The following is a 22,133-nucleotide window of genomic DNA, read 5'->3' on the forward strand; positions in this document are numbered from 1 at the left end:
TTAAGTAAATGCCAAAAAAAAAAAAAACCCACAAAAAAAAAAAAAAAAACACACAAAAAAAAAAAAAAAACAAACAAAAAACAAAACAAAAAAAACCACAACGTAGTTTTCCTTGAAATAAGAAGGACACTGATAAAACTACCTCCAAAGTACCTGCTAGTACTTGGAAACAAGGATTAGTGTATATCAAATACCATGTGCCTAGGAAAAAAAAGGTCATTGCTAAATTTGCATCTCTTCCCTCACTCAACTGTTCTCTCAGTTCCAACGAAAGTGTTCCTGAATTTCCAGAGCAATGATGTCCTGTTTCTCAGTGACCCAGTGACATGGGGGAAGCACTGATGCACTGACTAGCCTTGTACCACATGTATAAGGCATTGCTGTGGTGTCTCTGTGCTGTCAGGAGTGCGATCATAAATTAGTAATGATAATTGTGATACATTTCAGCTGCTGCTGTTTTCACATATATCTGAAGGAACAACACTGGGCACATGTGCAGCAGGTTATGCCTACTCCAAAAACAAGTCAGGCAGGGATTTCTGGGGTGCTTCTTTTAGTTTTACAGCTTTCTTCAAAAGTGATTAAGCCCCACTTTTCCGTTTTGGATCCCTCCCCTTATGAAGTGTCATCCAACTGTGTTTCATAGCAGCACAGTGAGGAACTGATGCAGAGGAGATGACCTACAGGAAACGTTAAGGAAAAAAAAATCCTTTTACCAGACAACAATTGATATTCCTCCATTATGACATGTTTTGATAGTAGATTGCTTAAGAGGAAGGCAGGAAGCCAACTTGCAGTACCTAGCAACGAGTTAAGGCTTGGAGGGAATGTGTCCTACCTTTGGAACAGCTGACTTGGGAGTTTTTAAAAGTGTGACTGCACTGCAGCCAGACCTTGGGTACTTGGCAGTGACAGTGTGATGAAATTCCTGGCATCCTTTGTGGCTTACACATGTACTGTGAGTAGACTTTTTAAACTTCACTCTATGAGGGGTCTGTAGAGATAAAAGGGGGCAATCAATAATTAGGGAAGGGTATGAAGATGCTTGCTGTGGAAGAAGTGTTACAGTCCTGTAGGAAGCTCATTAGCCTCTGAAAATGTGGGTTTGCTCTTCCTTATTTTAGCCTGAGATCTGGGTTTCCTCTGTAGTCAGTGACCAAGAAATCAGTTCAGCAGTTGCTGCTTGGTAAGGAAAAAAGGTCTGGTTCCTCTCTGGCACTCCAAAAATTTGCCTCAAAAGTTATGACATCAGATAGTTTGTGATGGTGAGCACCTTTCTACCTTTCATCTTTGGGAGATGCCAAAATTCCTTCCTGCTTCCATTTTACTCTTATTCTCAGTTGTAAAGGAACTCAGTGGCAAGGAACTTGATAGGAAAAAAAAAAAAAAAAAAAGCCAGTGAACAGGACAGAATTCCCTATGAATGAGATGACTTAGAATCATAGAATTATAGAAGAGTCTGAGTTGGAACGGACCCACAAGGACTACCAAGTCTAGCTCCTGGCCCTGCACAGGACTACTCCAAAAATCACACCATGCTCCTGAGAGTATTGTTCAAAAGCTTCTTGTGCTCAAGACAGGCTTGATGCTGTGACCACGTCCTTGGGGAGCTTGTTACGGTGCCCAACCAACATCTGGGTGAAAATTTTTTTCCTAATATCTGTCTAACCCCACTGACACAACTTCAGGCCATTCCCTGGTCAGCACAGAGCAGAGATCAGCGCCTGCCCCTCCTCTTCCCCTCACGGGGCAGCTGCAGAGCTGCAGTGAGGCCTCCCCTCACTCTCCTCCATCTCAATAAACCAAGTGCCCTCAGCTGCTCCTCACGCGGCTTCCCCTCACGGCCCTGCGCCATCCCCACGGCCTCCTCTGCTCACTCGCTGACACTTTAATGCCTTTTTTATGTTGTGATTCCAGAGCTGCACCCAATATTGCAGGTGAGGCCGCCCCGGCCCAGAGCAGAGCAGGACAATCCCTCCCTGGCCCGGCTGGCCATGCCGGGCCTGTGCCCCAGGACAGGGATGTCCCTCCTGGCTCCAGGACAGGGATGTCCCTCCTGGCTCCAGGACACTGCTGGCTCGTGTCCAAACTTCTGTCAACAAGATCCCCCATCTCCCTTTCCGTATCATGTTGTCCAGTCTATCATTCCCTGTCCATACACCCAGAGTTGCCCCATCCCCTACGGCACAAAATACTATTTTTCTTGACCACTGATTTCCACCCAATAATGAATACGTCTTTTACTCAGAGTTTACTGAGGTTCTTGGGAGTTTGCTTACGACTGCCAAAATGCTGGATGGCCCTTCAGCCATGTCTGCATGAACTATGTCTGGACCTGAGAGTATCCAAGCACCCCAAGGGCTGCAACTTGGAGAAAATAATGAAAAAAGAACCTACTGGACAGTGGACAAAAAGGCATAGAAAAGTGGCCTCTGCCCAGATTCAAACCCCATACAGTAAGGTGAAAAATGGATTAGAGCCAAAGCCAGGCAAAAGCCTTGTTCAGACCTTAACTGGTGTTTTATTAGTGCTCCTTAGGGCTGGTATCACACAGCACTGGGAGTTCCTTTAGCATGCTCCACCAGGAACATAAAAACAATTAGTCCCTAGGTTTGATCAATGCTCACCTCAGCCCTGCTCTGAGTAAGCTCTTCCACTGAGCCACTGAGGCTCCTGGGACAACATGATTGATGCCCAAGGGTTTTTTCCAAAATGAGGGTGATGTGGGAAACTTTCTGGATGTTAAACCTCAGGCCAGTCCATGATTTGGAAAAAAAGCCATGAAAGCTGTTGGAAAGAGCTGCCAGCACCTGCCAGGCAGTGGGAGAAGGTGGCAGGAGGAGGAAGGGTGAAGCCTGTTGTTCCAAAACAATACATATGGTGGTCAGCAAGAACCTCCACAACCACTGGGACATTTCAGCAACTTCCTTGGGTGGCAAAGAGGTTTTTATTTGTGTCTGCTCTGCGTCTTGAGGTCATGATGTTACTATTTCTTCTATCCTCGGTGTTACAGCTAGTCCTGCCAGTCCGTGTGGTGCCTTAAATCTCAGAATATTTCATGACCAGGCCTTGAAATCAGCTCCACTCAGACATTTACAGGAACATTTTCAAGTTCATTTATTTGTCAAATTGCAGTTTCAAATTGTTAGCAGATTCATGTCTCCAGCCCACTGCCATTCCAAAGACAAAAAAGAAAAAAAAAAAGAAAAATAATTGAGAACTGAGAAGTCCAAATATTTTCATTCAACTTTTTTTTTATAATGAAGCATTTTGGGACAATGTTCTGCTTTGGTATGCAATTAAATCTGAGTTTTCTGAAGCAGAAATTCCACCTTATCCCTAACTTAAAACATCTGATCCTGAATGAAATTCTGCAGGCAACCAAGGTTAATGTGTGTGTGTGTGTATGTGCAGAAAAGCGGAGGAAGTAGGTTTTCAGAAAAAGCAAAGCACCTAAGCATGATTCTTAAAAAGAAAGATAGGAAAAAGAATGGTAGTTATTGCCAAGCTCTAGGTGTACCTCTGGTGATGGCTGCCTTGCTTTTTTGAGCAGTTTTTACCTAGGACCTTCTGAGTAGATCTTCTGAATTTTGCACGCATTTGCATTTGGAGGGGAACTGGCATTACCTCTGTTCCATTTCATCCCATTGCTGAAAATGGGGCAGAAGAGCCCAGTTTCACACCACGGGACAGCCACAATCAGATATGGAGCCAGGTTGGTGAGGCATCATTTTCCTCTCTCACCACTGGCCACATTTCATCACTGAGGCTGAAAGAATTCGGCTGCAGGGCCCTTGTGGCATCCACTTGAGGCAGGACATTCCAGTCCTGCACAGCCTTTGTAAACCTGGTGAGCTGCTGTATTCACCAGCCCCTCAGACTCTCACAGCAGAAGTTGTTAAAAAGTCTGAAATGTAAAGTGCTTCATTGTGAAATCTCTGCTGCAGCCTCTGCAACTTGGAGAGTTATTCTATTTGGTATTGCTAGAGCTCTCACTGTGATATACTTTGGAATAATGAGACATCAATTCTCAGTCAAGAGGCTATTTAAAAACACTCCTAATTTGATGGGTTGTGCAGATGAATTAGTTCATTCACCACAACTTTTGCCATTTATGCTGGTGGTAGGACAGGTGTTGTGTCTCCTGTCTTTGAGATTCTCCCTTTCTTTCTTGGAATAACTGGTGTATTAGGCATTGTTCTTTATCAACTGAGCTTTAGTGTTGAGAATCAGGAATAGGTAAACTTCCAGACAAGAGAGGGGATTGTTTGGGAATTAAATGGATCAAAATAAAACCTGTTGAACACTGGATGCTTCAAAAATATCTGGGCTTCACCCAGAGTGATGGAGGGCCAAGCCCCAAGGCATTCAGTGATGCCTGTAGGAGCACAGCTTTGTCAGTAACTTCTGCTCTAGTTCTCTTGCAGCGCAGAAAACACTGAAGGGGAAAAAGCTTTTCTCCCTTCCTCTTACTCCTAACCCTTCCAGACCTGTAGTGAGAGATTGTCTGACCATTTATTTTGTATTAAAGGGAAAAGATGTTCCCAGGATCCTGGTCAGTGGCCAGGAAAACTCAAAACAACAGAGGCTTTGTACAGAGAAGAGACTGAGTTCCTCCAGGAACAGAAAAGCAGCTGCTGATGGGACAGCAGGACTTTTTGTTCCTGCACAAGGCTGTCCAGTTAACTGTGCAAAATATAAATTTGATGGCCAGATACGGATCAAATAGAGAACACAGCAGAGTCCTGCTTTGCAGCAGCATCCCTAGAGATGCCAGTGTCTGCATGGGTAAGGAGAGCCATATCTTGAGCTGCACGGTGAAGAGAAGTGCTCATGGTTGCTGCCAAGCTGCATCTGCTCTGCTGTGAAAGGAGGCTTTCATCTTTATGCCTAGTGATCAGGGGAAAAAAAAAAAAGACCCAAAACAAAAAAAAGCTTCATTGCTTTTGCCAGAAAGATCACCTTCTCTGGTCCCCTGTGTGGAACAGGTGGTGGATATGGTAGCTTTTATTGTTTATGGTGAGAAACTAAATTCCTGTAAGTGGGTTATTTTGTGTGTTTTTAATTTTGTAAATACTTCCACCCCAGTATCCCAAGAGCACGAACAGCCACTGACAAATGAGTAAAAGTGTCTCAACTGTGTGCATGGTGAATTGAATTCCAGTATATTTTACAAAAAATTTCTCTTCTGAAAGGATTTTGTGGTGGTGTTCAAATGGATGGGGGGCTTTAGGAATAGTTGGAGGTTAAGAAAAAGAAAATAGCTCTGTTAGACCTTGGAGAAGTGTTGAGCTAAAAGGGCTAAGAATTGAGGTGGAGGAAAAATGCATTTAAATGCTTTTAGATGAACCACTGTGTCTTTACAGTGGACCCTAAAAATTGAGTGGAGGGAGAGTGGAGAATGGGGCAAATATTCCAGATATACAGAGATCATGCAGCTGTAGGAGGGACTAGGAATTCAAATTATGATCCAGGGGAAGATAGTAATGCTCCTATTTGCTCTATCTGAGAAGTTCTTGGGTATATGTAACTGTAGAAGAGTCCCCCCAAAAATCTCTTAGGATCAAGAGCAGAAGAGATGGAAACCTTGGAAGAGAAGCACAGGTATACTCTAGGGACAGCAAACAGAGCAGGGGAGCATCCAGGTGGAGTATTTTGTGGACAGGAGGTTCCTCTGGAGAGGTGTGATTAGCTATGACCTTGTAAGTGGTTCATCAAAAGAGATTTCTGGACTAGGTTGGGGTGTGACTGCTGGAGCACAAAACTGACATGCCCTGTCCACACTGGTGGATGTGCACATGAATGTCCTGTTCATGCCACAAGTCATTCAGCTGAGGGCTCTACATCTGAAAAAAACCCCAGGTCACAGTGCTCTAATATGGTGGTGTGAATTTGGAAGCATCCTAAACATCAAGTCATCTCGGAAATGATGGCTTTGCTGGGTAAAGACCTCAGTTGTTCTGCTCGGACAAAAGAACGTTTGTGAACTTCTGTAGGACTCTGAGTTCTGCACAGGAAAATAGAGACGAAGAACAGAATTCTGCTGCAGATTCACATCATGCTTTCGTTCCACCTAAGCCCCTGGGAGCACAAGGGAGTTTACACTGTTCTGTCAGGAGCCTGCGACCCAGTGAACAACAACAGCTGGACGTGTTGAGGCTGATGTCAGCTTCTGGATCATCTCCTTTGGCAGCCTGAGTCACTGCTCTCAAAATGATCCTGTGCACCCTCTGGGTGGAGTACACGACACTCAGGACTGCAAGGTAAAACTGATCATGGATGGTCCTGGTCCTGTGTCACAGGGGATCTCTCTGTTTTGTGAAGCCTCTTCTCCCTGCCTGCCTGGGTGGTAAAGAGTGAGAAGGTTTTCCTCACCTCAGCAATCGAATTTATGTCTTTATCAATATGTCCCCTAGATAAACCCTGTGCTTACAGGTTTCAATCCAGCTTCAGATTTGGCCCCTGACCACGACAGGAAGGCAAAAAATAATGTCAGGCATAGCATGGGTTGAATGACATGCGAGACCCAAAAAGTCACATTTGGCAGGGCTTGGGACTGGATTGGAGTCTTGGACTCTAGCTCACAGCTTACTGAACTACTTTTGTATTCCACTGTGAAGGTGAATCATGATGTAAAAAACCCATATAACAAGTTTTGGAGAGTTCTTCCCACTGAGGAACATTCTAGGCCATTGTTTATATTTTCAAGTGCCACAACCTTGCTGTCCCTGGTGGCACAGCACACACATGGGACCACAAAATGCTCTGCTCAGCTCATGGTCAGCTTTAAAGAAGAGATGGATCTCAACTGCTTAGTGAACACATTTAACACATTTGCCTTTTTTTTTTTTTTTTTTTTTTTTTTGGTTGACACATTCACAAGAGGCCCAGAGAGCTGCTCAGGAGAGGGGGATGAGCTCAGCAGAGAGGTGGGTGGGCTCTGGGGCTCAGCAGAAGTTCAGAAGGCTTTGTGTAGGCTCTCTGTGAGCAGCTCCAAGGCAGCCTCTGCTCTCCCTTCAGAGAGCCAGTGGCTTTCCCTTCAATGGGCCAGTGGCTGCAGCAGGCAGTGCCAGCTGAGATGTGCACAAGCTGCAAAATCATCTTCAAAGCATCTCACTCCTTGCCATTACCAAAAAAAAAAAAAAAAAGAAAATAAAAAAAAAGAAAAAAAAGAAAAATTCAAGATGCAAAAAATCATCCATTTGTGAAGGATCCTCACCAAGTATTTATTTACAATGTAAAATTGGCAAAAGGCTGCGTTTTTTTGCCTTTTTTTTTTTTTGCCCACCCCCCTACCCTCTCCCTGCAGCAGACATTGTGTATCAATTGGTTATTCTTCTCACCTTTTTCTTTTCCCTCATATTTTATTGTGGGCAGGGGGGTGATGAAGGAGGGGGAGTTGTTGCTATTGTTGCAAGGAAGATTCTGGAATCTGTGAACACAAAGTATTAGTATTTTAAATAATGAGAAAAAATTCCACATGGAAAGCTCATCTGGCTGTGGCAGTTTGTGACTGAATGAGAGAAAAGTGCCCTAGAAGCTATTCATTAGGAATTCACTGGAAGCTCTCAAACAAGCCTGGCAGAAGCTGAAATTGAAGTGGTCTCTGACCTAATTTTCTTCTGCATGAAACATCTGCATCAAGGCACTCTTTGATGTATTCCACTTGGCTCTGTCTACAGTATTGTATCACATGGCTTCAGCGTTGCCTCAGTTTTAAAAGACATTTCCAGCCTGTAGAAGGTAATGTGATGTTACTGTTACCCAAACTAATCACTCAATGTGCTCCCAAAATAGAAACAATAGAGGTTCAGACAACGGTGTCTGCTTTGCAGTCGTTGTTGCTGCCTAAGCTCACGGTTTTAAAAAACCTAGATCTGTGATATTCATCTCATGTAATTCATCAACACCAGGAAGGGGAGGGAGAGGGGGGAACTGTGAGCCTTCTGTGTAATAGTATGTCAGAGGACACAATGCTTTACATGTGTGAGCTCTGCATTCCTCCCCGCTCCAGCCATGCAGTTAGTTTAGCACATTGAAAACAAAAGCAGAGAAATGTTGGAGGACGCTATCATAAAACCTCAACAGAAGGAGCTCCTGGTTTTCATTTTGCTGTTTGTTCTCTGCTGATTGACACCCAAAGCTCACGGTGAAAGAAATGTGAGCATGTTTGTGTAGATGCGTGGATGATGTGTGATGTATTTTGAATATATATTTTTTCCCCTCCTTTTCTTGTCTGCACCACAGTACACATTTCAGATCCTCTCTCAAGCTCTTCTCCAAGTGGTTTATAAAACATAGCTGCACAAAGATATTTCTAAAAATGTATACACATATATTTTACATATATCTACGCAGACAAATGATATGAGAAATTTTTACGGTCATTTCTTTACTTTGAATGAATAGATCTTAGGCTTCTCCAGAAAGGTTTTCTGCTCGGTCTTACCTAATGGCATGCTGCTGTTTCCCCAACCTTGCTTGTATTATGTGAATAACTGTGGTGTCTTTTGTATTCCACCCCCTGATGAAGAATCCTTTGAAATTCTAAATGACTGTGCTGCAGATTTTAATGTCTGTCTCTTAGAAATAGCCAAGCATTACCCACTCATGGAGCAAGATGCAGCAAGCCTTTTGAAAGTTATTCAGACTGCTTCCTCAGCCTCATGAGTGTGTGCGTGTGTGCGTGTGCATGTGCTATTTAATTCTCTGAATGTATGGCAGGAATACATTATTTCCCTGTGAATCACTTTCTCTCTCCTCCTGTCCATCTACTCCACCCCCCAGATCTCTCCTACTTTTGTTGACACGGGAGAAATAAAGCTAACTGTCTGGGGAGCTTGTACAGGTCTTGTGGGTACAGCGTGAGATGAGTTGGTAGCTTCTCAGTACGGTTCCTTGCAGAGATCAGAAAGAAAAGGCAGCCCTACTGCTACTAATTAGATGCCTCCAGGGTAATCACAGCAGAAAAGTCACGGCCCAGAAGCCTCAAAATAGCCTGCTCCCTGGGGTTATTTTCCCAAGTTTTGGCTGAAACACATCGGGAAGGCAGAGTGGAAGGAAACAGAGCCCCACTCCTGTCTGGCTTTGCAGCTGGCACATACCTGTGTCCTCTCCCAGATGCTTTTCCTTTAAGACCACGTTTCTTTGCCTCACTGATGTGTGGAGGACTCGTATCTGGTAGCAATGGGTATAATTAATTCCTTATACAAACAGCTGCTCCATCCTGTTGAAATAATGCGTTTTGCTGTGCTAGGAGCTGTGCTGCGCACTGTGACAGCCAGCTCCAGCTCTGGAGGACTTCCCTACAAGAGCTCTGTCCTGAGACAAGGAGGGACAGGCAGGGAGAGGTGAAGGGATGTATCCCAAGGTCACTCTGCAGTAGCCAGAAAGCAAACTCCACCTCATCTCCTGATGGCCAAACTGCGGCACTCGGAGGTTGGGAACACCCTGTCTCATCTTCTGCAGAAAAGCACCAGGCCAGTCCTCGGTGCCTGTTGCCAGCAATAAATCTCCTTGAACTAATTTTGTAAAGGACAAAACCAACACTGTGAAAAAAAAAAAAAAAAAGGGAAAGAAAACCACAAAAGACCCTTTGCACGTCTGTTGTTTCTGGGAGGGCAGCGAGGGGCAGGGCTGCCCTCTCCCACCAAATTCTCAGATTACAGCCCCCAAAAGTGTTGCTTCAGAGAGCATATTTAAATAAGAAAAGACAAGATCTTCCAGCAAGCACTGGGGGTTGATTTACACTTCTGCATGGACATAGTTGGCTGTGGATGGTGCCTGGCAGAAGCTTATCATGCCCACTCTAAAAATAACAATCTCCAATGGGCAAGATCTGCTCACTCAGACCCAGCCTTGGTTCTCAAACAGTGGCATGACATTCAAAAGTGTCTGAGAGAGCCTTTTGCAGGTGTGTGATGCTGAATAATCCAGAGAGGTCATGGCAGCAGGGCTTGAAGCAAGTGGCTCCTGCCCATGGTCAAGCCAGTTTTTTCCCCCAAGTCTGAGAGAAGTGGAGAGATGGAGTTTGGGGTTTGCTCTCTGTTTTTTCCTTTTTCTTTTTCTTTTTTTTTTTTTTTTGTCTCTCACAGATAACTCCTTTCCACCTCCTTTTCTACCCCCCAACCCTTGCCTTTTCTGTGGATTTTATGGTGGTGCCAGAGACCTGCGTGGTATGGGGATGATCAGACCTACTCAGTGCTTCCCACCCAGCCTCAGGTCCTTAATTAATGCTGTTGTTCTTTCTAGCTGGTTGACCTGAGCTCTGGAGACCCCTGTTTTGCAGAAAGCTCCAGCCTCTTCACCAGCATGATGCTTCCTCTTTATCCACCCCCTTACATCTGAACCCTGGAAGACAAGCTGGGTTTTGTCTATTCATTTGGCAGATGGTTAGATTCAGATCTTACAGGAACATAATGCTAGAAATGGAGTGTGTGTATGTTTGTGCTTGTGTGTGGTGGGGAAAGGATCCCAGATAATTTTCTTCCTCTGTGGCCTTATAACTGCTAACAGTTTCACACAATCTCTGGTAGGTAGCAAAAATAAAAAAAAAATGCTGCCTCCCCCTTCTCTTTTTAATTTCTCCCCCAAGTCTGTGCTGTATATACCAGCAGTGTGGTCTAGGCCAATGCTGAACATTTGTGCCTTGGACAATAGCACAGCCTGGCCTGACTATTATCAGCTGCTGTTTTCTGGTTAGCTTTCCTTTTATTCAAGTGCACAATGCAAGCCTTTATCACCCTTCAGTCATAGTGACTCTTGAGGAATACATCTGGTTTTCTCTTTCAGCAGCTCTGAAAAGGTCAGTCTGTTCATTTCTTATTCGCAGGACACCACATTTTTTTCTGAGCTGGAAAGACAGGCCTACACCTTTTCATTCCGTCTCGTACATAATTAGACATGGTGTCGCTCTAGAAACCTACCCTTGAAATCCTCCTGAGTAACTCTTTCAGAGACAGAGGAGACGCGGCAAGGGAGCGAGTGAGCGGGGGGGACCACTTCCATCCGGTCTTAAATCTCTTTGTGTGGTCACAAAAGCACTTCCCCAGCATTGCCAGCCTGGCTTTTCCCTCTTCTTCTCCTTCTTCTCCCTCTGCTTTTTCTTTCCCCCACCCCCCTTTTCCCTTCCTAGCCCTGGCTGGCACTTTACGAACACACCGTGCATGGCAGAGGCTCTCACAGTGGGGAGAAAGAAGAAAAAAAATATAAAAAAAGCCCTCAGATTATTTGAGCAAGCAAGGTTGCAGTCGTTTTCCTTTCCACGACATCCCACATTCTTCAGGCAGGCTGTAACACAATAACAAGTGTGCCCAAGAGGACAGAGCGTGCAGCAGCTGGTGTCTGACAAATTATCCTGCTCCAGACAGGCAAATGGTGGCTTGAGCTCCAGCCATCCAAGGGATGTGTGTTTTGGTTTCCCCCTCCGTGCTGGGTAGGATGGGCCAAATCCTCTTGGGGTGGGGAATCAGTGCTGTCTCCTTGGAGCCAGAGGGTCTCATCCTTGCTGGAGGTCATTTTCCCTTCCCACATGCTGCTTGTGCGTTCCAGTGTGAGGAGCACCAGGCGAGGCTGTCACCACAGCCTCTGTGCTGAGGAGGAAAACAGTCTGAGGACTTGGACAGTTCTTCTCCCCAGCAGTGACTGCCAACATCGCCTGATTTTCTTTGTGCCTGGGCTATTTTTACACGTGTTCCTGGTGACGTGCTTGCAATCCATCAGCACAGTTTCCCCCAGGTTGAAATCCTCCCTTCTCTTGTGCTTGGCAAAGACCACAGGACTCACAAACTCGTGAGTCCTCTGCTGTGGGGCTTCTTCCCAAGCAGGGGCAATCCTTAGACTTCAGATCCCTTAAACTAAGTATGAACCTGGAAATCACAATCACCAGGATTTTTTAATTATTTTTCTTTCTGTTAGGAATTTCTCCAAGCCAGATGTGAATATACCTCAAACCCAAGCCATCACCAGCTTCCTGCATTGCTCTCAAGAAGAGCAGGAGAAGGAAATGCACAAAGCCAGAGCAGCCTCAAAGTGGCTGATGCAGATGAGTGCAGAGACATCCCATTTCTGCTCCAGCAGCTTCAGGGAACTGGGAAATCTCTCCCTGCACACCTCAGCCCAGAGACATTGCCTCGCCCAAAGGAGTACACAGCAGAGTGAAAGGACAAAATTGACTTTAAAAGAGGAAAATTAATTTGCTAGCACAGTACATGAGTTATCTGTGAGACTAGGAACAGACCTTACTCCTCCTGCATCTATTTATTGAGTTGCTGGACCATATCTTCTCTAATGGACAGCCCCTCTAGTTAGCTTCACATGGAGGACTTTGATGTACTGTTGGAGTATGGCAGATGTATTTAAATATCCACCTTTCTTATTTAAGTGTGTTTCATATTTTAAAGCTAGGGACAGGCTAAAGACAGAATTTATTTTTTGGTATTAAATTTCTTGATTGGTTTAGAACTAAATAATTTATATATATATATTTATATATATATATATATATATATTTCAAATTAAAGCCTTCCAAGGCTTTTCAAGATTTACAGTCCTTTAGCAGTGAATAATGGCTTTAGGACACAGAAGGAATATTTGAAATCTTTATTAAACTTTCTATATGATAGCTTCTCCTACTAATACAGTCAGACTTTGGGGTTTATCACAGTTTCTATCAAGAATCCTGATTTTTCAGGGGTTTAGAACAATGTGGTCTTAAAACCTGCCCACAGCTAAAACACATTTTTGGTCTTATCACACCAAGCTTATAGTAAATTGGAATAGAAATTAGAAAAGTGCAAGAATAGTTCTGTCATCTCTGGTTACTTCTTGTAGAAAGCCATAAAAGTTCAGAGTCTTGGCCAGCCGTAAAAGATAATGTTCCTTTCATCTCAGTATTGCCTATCTGACAATTTATGTTTTTTCATGATGCTGAATTATCACTGCCTGCACATGGGAAACCACAATGTGGAAAGAAAGAGACCTGGACCCTGGCTGAGAGCCTGGGGTGCAGTCACCCTCACCACGCTCTGCTGTCCTGAAAAAAGATGGAAAGCAGGTCTTCCTTAAAAAGAAACTTCCCTCTGTAACATCCCATGGCAGCAAGCCTCACAAGTTTTGCACAGAATTTAGCCATTTAACTGTTTGCTGTGTTAGTGTTTCACCACTCTTATTTCTCTTGATTTGCATTTTTAGGATGAAGCAAGCTGTGGTGATTCCTTGTTACAGAATATGAAACTTCAAAAACCTTTTAAATATTTTTCTTATTTTTATTTTTTAAAGTCTTTTGGGGTTTTTATTCAGTTAGTTAGTTAGTTAGTTAGTTAGTTAGTTAGTTAGTTAGTTAGTTAGTTAGTTTGTTTGTTTGTTTTTTGGGTCAATATAGACTTTTGTCTCCAGGTGCAGCTGTAACAGGAGTAACAGCAAATGCAGTAAATTACATATGAGACACACCAGTAGAGGCTGATATAACCACCCACAGCTAAAAGCAATGGATTATTAGCATACCTGCCTATCAATAAAATACTGATGTAATAATTTAAACCTTTATAAAAGAAGCCCTTTCAATCTCTGTTGATGACTTTACATTAAAATTGTTTTCAATTTGGAAGATGTTGCTGTGACCAGCTTGAAAGCTGTAATTAAATTTTTTGAAAAATAATAGCTAGTTTTGTGGTGGCCAAATGTGTAAGATGCATTTCCATACGGAGGGTGGGCTTTGTTGAGGCTTTGCTAGTCTCAGGACATAAGCAAAAGAAAGTTTATAGTTTCCAATTAACTCTTCTGTCAGAGATGGTCTAACAAATGCATATCTGATTTGGCTCAGAGAATATGTTCTTAGCTTTGAAGTATTTCAAACATAAAGGAAAGTTCTAACAGTGGAAATACTTTCTGCTTTTTTCCAGCTGCACCTGGCTTGTCTATTTAAACAGATGACTACAACTGGCAAATGTTGTCTGCAGCGAGGTCAGTTTGATACTTCTGGAACCCTTTATTCAGAAGGACTGCTTTTCCTAAGGAATTTCCAGATTCCATTTCAGCTGGAGATGGGTGATGTCAAACCTGCCAGCATTTCTTAGCAGATGTGTGAAATCCCAGTTTTCCACCAGGTCTTCTACACAGACAGACAAGTTTATTCAGATGTGGGCACTGTATTTCCCCTGGCAACCTTAAACAGTTGTAGGCATTTCTGGCTTGGCAGGTGCCTGAGCAAGCCTCACTTGTGGGTGAGTAGCCACAGCTCCAAGGCAGAGGTACTTGCCTGAAGCACTCTCTGTGTTTCAGAGAACCCTCTCTTCCTGTGAGGAGCCTTGGAGAGCTTTTGAGCATCCTTATTCCCAATATTGCTGAAGGTAGACCCTTGTCTCTGCCTGTCTCTCTCTGGGAAAATGGATGTAAAGGTGGGAAGGAATATGCATTTCCATGTGCAGACTGTGAATTGGACAGCTATTGGCTAGCTGGGTCATTTCATCTTGAAATTTAAGCTGACTTCAAGCAGGGACAGGAAATCCTCCCTTTGCTGGAGGCCACTTTTTGCTCCTGCTCTTGGTGGATTTCCCTTTTGCACATCCTTCCGTGGAACTCCAGAGTTACACCTTCCACCTTGTGCCTGCCCCTCCTCTGAAAATAATGTGTGCATGGACATGTGACAGAAGGTTGCAGACTACTCCCATCCCACAACCTGACATGACAGCATCAAAAGGTTTTTCTGTTGTTCTTACTTATTTTTCTTCCCATTCTACAAGTCCTGGTGAGACTGATGTTGATTTTATTTTCTTTTTCCCCCTCTCCAGAATTATTCATGTGTTACCATTGTAAATGCTGCTGGATTGCTAATTAAATGCTATTTAGAGTTAAAGATGAATGAGACTTTTTTAAAATCCTTTTTTTAAACACTAACATTTTTCAAGTATGTTCACCATCAGAAACATATCTTCATGATTTAATTCAGAGGAAATGGCAACAAAATAATTATCTGCAGAATAGTTCTCCATAATTCATCATTCCATAAATGTGTGGAGCCATCACCTATGGGTTTTTTTGTCCTTTTATTGGAATCATATATATATGCACCCATTATTAAGCCTGCCTGCATAGGTTTGCTGTGCCACTAGGGTGGCCAGGAGAAGTTCAGGGTCCACACATAGATAGGGTTTTAAAAAATGTTTCCTCTGTCTACCAAAGTCCATAAAGTTCACAAAACTGCTGACTAGACTGTGGGAATGCAAAACTTCAGGTCCAGTTCTGGCCTGTCTTGAAGACCCTGTCCCAATGAACAGGACAGCAGAGGTTGCACTTTTGTGGTCTATCAACAGAAGAATGCTACTGTTTGGGGCTGACCTCGTGCTCTCCTGTGTATCCCAGAAGATCAGGGACTACAGCATTATTTCTAGTTTTTCCTCAGTGATTGTACTCAAAATACAAATGAGGAATTTCACAGTGTTTGAGCCTTTTTAAAAAAATTTTTTTCAGAAAACTTCCAGGTCCGCTGCTGTGTGGCAAAAGATGATGAAGTTAGTGAGCCCTTGCTGGTTGTGACCACAGGAGGAAGGGCTTGAAAACTCAGGATGTGAACCAAAAGCAGCCAGTGTGTTCTTTCACTATCACTGGAGGCTTGATTCATGACACTGCACCACTTGATGACAACGGTGGTGGCCTCTTTCCACTCCTCTGTGTGTGTGTCACCCCCACGCTGCATTTTGCTACTAGCTGGAATCCTAAAGCTTGTCAGGGCAAGAGATATCTCTTGTGTACACATGTGTGTGGTGCCTGGCAAACAGGACCCCTGCAGGGAGCTCCAGCAGCACTGCTCTGCAGATGTTATTAGCAGCTCACTGTGACAAAAAGCACAAAGGGCTGATCTCGCATCTAGGGATGGGCTCAGATCACATTTCTGGATTCAAACGCAGCTCCAGGGTGTTGAAAATCCAAGCTCAGCTACGCACAGGATGTCCTTTACACCTGGAAAATCCCAGGCTGATGTTGAAACATCTCTTCCCTTGCTGGTGTTTCTACAGGGTGCAGATAACAATGCTACAGGCTGTGAAAAGCTCAGCAAGGAGACTGGAAACTCAGAGTGTGGGGTTTTGTACTCTGAGGGTATAAATAAAACAGTTCTCGTTGCTTCTTTGCAGTTCCTTATGTGTTAATCCAGCCATCCCCTATCAGTCTGTGAGAGGGGCCACTCTGTTAGAGCTCAGCATCATTTGTTTTCCCTATTCCTTGTTCCTATCAGAGGGCAAACACTACTGCTGTCACTTAGAAAAATAGGATTTTGCCTGCTGTGCTTGAGAAATCTTCAGCACCAGTCTGATTGTACAGGCTCCAGGAACTCCTGTTGTAAGGCTGGGATTCAACTGACTGATCTATAGCTGCAAAGCTTCACTGCTTTACTGCACCAGCATAAAATGGAAATGTTGTAACATTCCCATCTGTGAAGACTTGCCAAAACAGTTTAGTGTTTCAAAAGCTGCGTAGTGAACGAAGACAAGATCTCACTACAAGCTGTGGGAGCTGGGAGAGTTTATGAAGCAGAAAGTATGGGCTAAGGGAGAGATCAGACTGGTGATAGTTTACTGGCCTTGCAATTCTTTTAAGAGGCACTAATGGTAGTGGACTGCTACAGTCGAAGTAGACCCGGACTCATTTAAGGCAGTACCATGAAATTGGTTGCAATAAAATTATGCATTAAATGTGCATTATGTTTAATAAGACTGTATTGCACTCCCAATGTTTACTCTGTGCCCATTGAGGCTGATCCAATTTTCTAAAGTTCTCCAATTGGTTTGCTATCAGGTTTTCAGCCAGAAGGTCAAATTTCACTTGCTCTTAGTACATGTCTCCATTACTTTGCTAAGGCATTTACACTCCATATTCATTACCTCTTCTTCTTTTTTATCTATCTCCTGTAACTTGACTGCTCCAAAATGCTCCCTGTAGGTGGCATGTTTGACACAAATGAGATCAGTCTTTAATAGATGTCAACTCAAGAACACACACACGTGTGAACACACACTTGTACGAAAGATGCAAAGAGAAGGAGTAGGGGGGAAGGCTATTTCCAGACCCACATTGGAGGTAATTTTATGTTACTTCACTCAAGGTGCATGAGTGACCTCTGTGAAATCACGGGTTTCAGATATGAAACTGGGAAGGTAAGTAGAGAGGCTGGAATATATGTTTAGAGCAGTGTGTGATCATGACTATACCAAACTGGGAGCTGGATTGTTTTAATCAGAGGCAATGATAGTTTTAGTGTTCCAAAAAGACACATTATTTCCCAACATCTCAGCAAATTCTGTCAGCACTGAGCTCAATGTGGGTAGCACAGGCGAGGAACCAGCAGGCGAACTTTCTTAGGGCTTTGTGTCTCTTCCTAAATGCTTTAGCAGGAAAATACAAGCCTTCTTGTATTCTGTTCTCCTCTGTCAGGAGATCATGTTGAGAGAATTCAGTATGCCTAACAAGTCTCAGCCAATAACGTGGCATTCATCACTCCAAAACGGACTGTCCCTGTTTGCAAAGCTGGCTGGGCTGCCCAGAAGGAGCCATTGTCCGGGACACTGGGTACTCTGCCTTGGCAGGGAGGTCTGTGCCTTGCCTTCGGCTTGATTAGGTAGGGAAAATGCAGTGGAGGCCCTAAAAAGTCTTGCCAAAGGCTCAGATAATGAACGGTTTGAATTGGCTGGCTGCAAGGTATGTCCACCCTGCTGTCACCCACCACTCTGTCTCCAGGCTGGTGCAGATGTGCCCAAAGCTATCTGCTGGCAGGCTGCTAGCTCTGCACACCCAAAACCTGACCCAGAGTCTGCAGGGGAGCCTGCGGGGTGTGCTGGAGCATGGGAGCCTGGACATGAGGCCTTGGCCACCTTGGGAGGCCAAAGTCACAGCAGCGGATGCTTTTTGCAGTGTCCCTTCTCCACGGGACATCTGGGTACCCCTGGGACTGCTCCAGACCAGCTGCACACCTCTCCTCACTGTGTCACCAGATTTCCTGCATCACCCCAAAACTCATGGGGGCCAGAGAAGAGGCATCCATTGCGTTTGCCTCTTTAGGTACAGACAGGGTGAAAATTGCTGCCAGCTCTGTGCAGGCAGAGCCACGTTTTAGTGTCACTCTTCTGCAGACCTCTCAGTTATTATGTGGAGTTAGCAGTCTATAGGTTCAGCAGCATCCTTTGCTGCTGGGAGAAATATTGATACTCTTTTTTGAGTTTAAAATGTCTTATTTTCATAAGATGCTGAGCATCTCCCCTGTTTTATGAAAGCACTTTTGGTGTTGTGAGATGGATACCAAAACCTGCGATCTCCCAAAGGCATTGCTTTCAAAAATCCTCAGGGAAACCTTGCTATCCACCTCTCAAAAAGGGAATGGTGTTTTCTGAGCACCATCTTTCACATATGGTGACCCTGACAGAGCATTTGCAAGGGTTTACATATGCAGCTCTGGGCACCAGCCCTCCTGTGCTGCTGTTGCTTGGGATCCTGACTCACGACTGGTAGTGGGGAGGACCAAGAGGCTGAGCAGGAGATCGACCTGCCCCAAGCTGCCCCAGCCTCTGCAGTGTCTCTTCAGCCCATATGTGACACATGTGGGTCCCCAGTCCCTCCAGATGGCCCAGAATAACCTTTGGCAGAGGACTGGGGCAAACAGCTGAGGCTGCCTCAGCTAAATCCATCTGCAGGCATGAGTCAGAGCCCTAAATCCAAGCACTTCTAGTCTCCACCTGCCTTCCACTTGTCCTTTAATTTTCCCTCAAACCCTGAGCAGTGGGCCTGCTTTCTCCTGGCTCTCTCTGTCCAGGCTGTCATGCAGTGCTCATCTCATCTTGGTTGAGCTATCACATTGCTGCAGAAGGCAGTGCTGCTGTCAGCTGAGCCCATGCCTGTCCCAAAGGTCTCACCACAGAGAGATGGGGTCAGAGAGCCCTGAGGAAGAAATGGGACAGCTGTTCCTTTGGCTGCATTGGGAATGCTGGAGGAGATGTGTCTAGTTAAGGCTGCACCTCTCAAGGGTCTTCCCACTCTCAGGCAATCAAAGGGTCTTGGCTTCCCCCAGATTTCCTCAGTGGATGTTGTTTTTTTGGATGTAGGTATTCCCCACTCAGGAGGATGCGTTCGCAAACACATGTAATTATTTTGCTTGGCTTTTCCTCTGGGATGCAGTTTTCTGCTTCATCCCAGCTGTTTGTGTTTGGTACTGCTAAATTGAGCCTGAGGGTTTGAGGAAGGACTAAACCTCTTTGGTGCCTGCTAGTCAGAGACCTACAAAAAAAAAGGGTACAGTTTTGATTTTGGTTTTGGTATATTAGATTACATTGCCTAGAACAACAAAGGCAGGCAGCCTCAGCTATCTGGTTTCCATACATAGGAAAGAACAACCTAATCCTTTTCTCCCTGAAATCAGCAGATGGGATCTCCCTGAACCCAGTCTGCATTGTGTCAGGCTACAAATAAATGCCTCTTATTCTGGTGTTATATTTCATTGTTATTATTATTATTATTATTATTATTATTATTATTATTATTATTATTATTATTATTGCCATCCTTGATTTTTTTTCCTTTCTTTTGTCTTTTTCTGATTAACTTTTGCATCATTTTGTTCCACCAGAAGAGTAGGCTGTGGAAAAAGTTTGCATGATGGGAAATGGTCCATGCTGTTATATTCCGTGATTTACATTTAATTTTTTTAATTTAAATATAGTTGGTAGAAGGCCAGTGTAGTCATGAAAGAACAGTTGATATAACTTTTGATTAAAACTCCTTTGTCAAATAATAGTTGCTCACAGGAAAAAAAACCCAAACAAACATAAAAGAATCTGGCTTCCTTTATATCAAATAGAGATTTGGATCTCAATTATTTGTGGTTTGGGGCTATTTAAAAAAAAAAATATATATATATATTTATAATTTGCCACAAACATGCCAGCCAACCTTAAATTCTTCCAGTGTCCTGTGCAGGAGAAAGTGAGTGTTAACTCCATGAAAAAAAAAAAGTTCCTTGTGACTTGCATGGAGTCAGATTTACTGTAGGAACCCACAACATCCTTCAGTGCAACCATCAAAGCAGAGGGAGCAAGACACCAAGACATACAGCCCTCAGTTCAAAGGACAATAAAGCCCTGTTTCAGCACAGGCACACTCATTTCAACCTGAGTCAGTGTGAGGCTGTAATCCAGGAAGGTGCTTACACACATGCCTGCCTGTAAATAAATGCTTAATCCCATTGGAATCAACTGGGCCCCAGCTCAGCTTGAGCTTTCTTTGCTGTGCTGAACTTAAACGTACGCAGTGAAGGGAAAATTGCTCACAGCACCCTCATCTTTAACAAGCGTGATGGAAAAAGTTTGCAGTGAAATCAGCAGGATTTCGGCTAATGTGATTAAGTGCTTTTTTGGAATCCAGATTTCTGCAAACCCAGGCCCGTGGATGCTGTTCAAAGCCTGCTGAGGGCAATGGGTGCTGGACCAGACCCTGAATGCAACTGGGTTTTCTCACACTCCTGCGACCTCAAACAAAACAAAAAAAGACTGAAAAGATTTGAGAAGGAAAGGGTAATCAAGGGTGTGTTTTATTGCTTCACCACCTTTCAGAAAAACAGCTGGTGAATGAAACAAATGAGGTTATGAGAAAGGAGCTGGTTCCAAACCGATTGTTTTATTTCTCTTCTCCAAACAACCTGCAGGCTGCTAGCTCTGGTTTCTGCTCTCCCCAAAACTAACTGAGATCAGCAAGCTGAGGATCATGTGAAGAGCAAAGATTATGCAGGAATAAGCTGTTCTCTCACTCCTTCCACCCCTGCTCTTTTCTGTTTTCCCGGTTGAAAAATAAGGTTCCTTCTCCTTGTGTTTAAAGGGAAGGATCTTTGTGTCTGATTAAAACTAAATAGAAACTGGAGGACTAGATGTTGTCTGTGGCTCATACCCATATGTCCTATAAACCTCTGGCAAGCATGTGAAGAGTTCTCCAAACTGACAGTGCACACAATGTCCAAATCTAATTTGAACTGCATGGTGCAGCTTCAGCTTTCAATCACACAGCACTTCCTCTAAAACACTGTCTGCAGCTACATTTCCAAATTGGGACATTTTTGAAATTGCTCATCACGCAGCTCCCTCAATAGACCAACATATGTTTCAGCAGAATCAACAGGCTGACAAACTCCAGGCCACTGAGAATTTTATGTATCAGGGAGCGCGTGTCGCACATGAATCAAAGTGCATGTCATGCTTCGGGACTCGGTGCGTGTACATCTAGAAACATTTTCCAGCAATGGTTATTAATTATTGAGATGCTGTAAACAAGTCACCCTTCCTCACACATCTTGTTTCAGCTCTATGAAGCAACAGAGAGCTCATGCCAAAATGACATAGTCAACCCGGAAAAGGGCTCACCCCACCTGCTTCACTCCGAGCGCTCTGAATGATCTTATTGTGCTTGGTGGCACATGCTTGTTAAAATTAAGGACTGTTGTCAGTTTTTTGTGGGATTGACATGTGAAACGCTTGGAGAAGCCAGGGTGGGGGGTGGGAGGGTAAAGGAGAGCAGTCATCTGCATGGTACAAAGGAGAGGAGTTCCAAAGGTCTGGGGATCAATTCCCATTTCCCATCTGAGGTTTGGCCCTGTGGCCTCTGCTCAGTGTCTCAGCAGTGAGGACATTACTCGTGACTGACCTCTGGGAAGTGCTCAGAGACAAAGGCTGAGGAGCACTGTTTAAAAAAAAAAAAAAAAAAAGAAAAAAGCTAGAAATAGTAAATTTCAAAAGTCTCCTTCAGGAGACATGTTGTCCTCTATCTTTTACAAATGCACAGTTTAACCACTACATGAAAACACTGAGGTAAAAATTTGGGTTTCACATGGATTTGGAAAATGATAGGTTGTAAACAGGGAGCTGGGAAAAAAGGGACCTGTGCACTGAAGAGTTTTTCTGAGATGGAAACTCATTTCTGCTTCATCATTGCTTGCAACAAAACCATATTTTACATAGCTAGCTGGTTTTCTTCATGAAAAATTTTATTTTTTCTTCAGTTGGGGGTTAATTTCAAGGCAAAATTGTTGTTTTGTTTGTTTTTCTGTAGAGAATAGCTCCCAGAACAAGTGGCAGGTAGTGGGGATGGTGAGTTTTCATTTAACT

At 43.9% G+C, this 22,133-nt stretch overlaps 2 long non-coding RNA genes across 5 annotated transcripts; one reads left to right on the forward strand and one right to left on the reverse strand.

Moving 5' to 3' along the window:
* The first annotated feature begins 679 nt into the window (after positions 1 to 679).
* Positions 680 to 14,854, forward strand: LOC135290601 (uncharacterized). 4 transcript variants are annotated; one of them, XR_010353358.1, is made up of 3 exons: positions 680 to 958; positions 6,079 to 6,263; positions 11,917 to 14,854. It is a non-coding gene; the product is annotated as an uncharacterized LOC135290601 (long non-coding RNA). The 4 variants fall into 4 exon arrangements; XR_010353359.1 differs by lacking the exon at positions 6,079 to 6,263; XR_010353356.1 differs by lacking the exons at positions 680 to 958; positions 6,079 to 6,263 and adding an exon at positions 1,591 to 1,937.
* On the reverse strand, positions 8,709 to 13,251 carry LOC135290602 (uncharacterized). The gene is made up of 2 exons (XR_010353360.1): positions 10,926 to 13,251; positions 8,709 to 9,548 (listed from the first exon to the last, which is right to left on the reverse strand). It is a non-coding gene; the product is annotated as an uncharacterized LOC135290602 (long non-coding RNA).
* Positions 14,855 to 22,133: the final 7,279 nt, after the last annotated feature.

Source organism: Passer domesticus, chromosome Z, assembly GCF_036417665.1.
Source record: "Passer domesticus isolate bPasDom1 chromosome Z, bPasDom1.hap1, whole genome shotgun sequence".
NCBI classification, from domain to species: Eukaryota; Metazoa; Chordata; class Aves; order Passeriformes; family Passeridae; genus Passer; species Passer domesticus.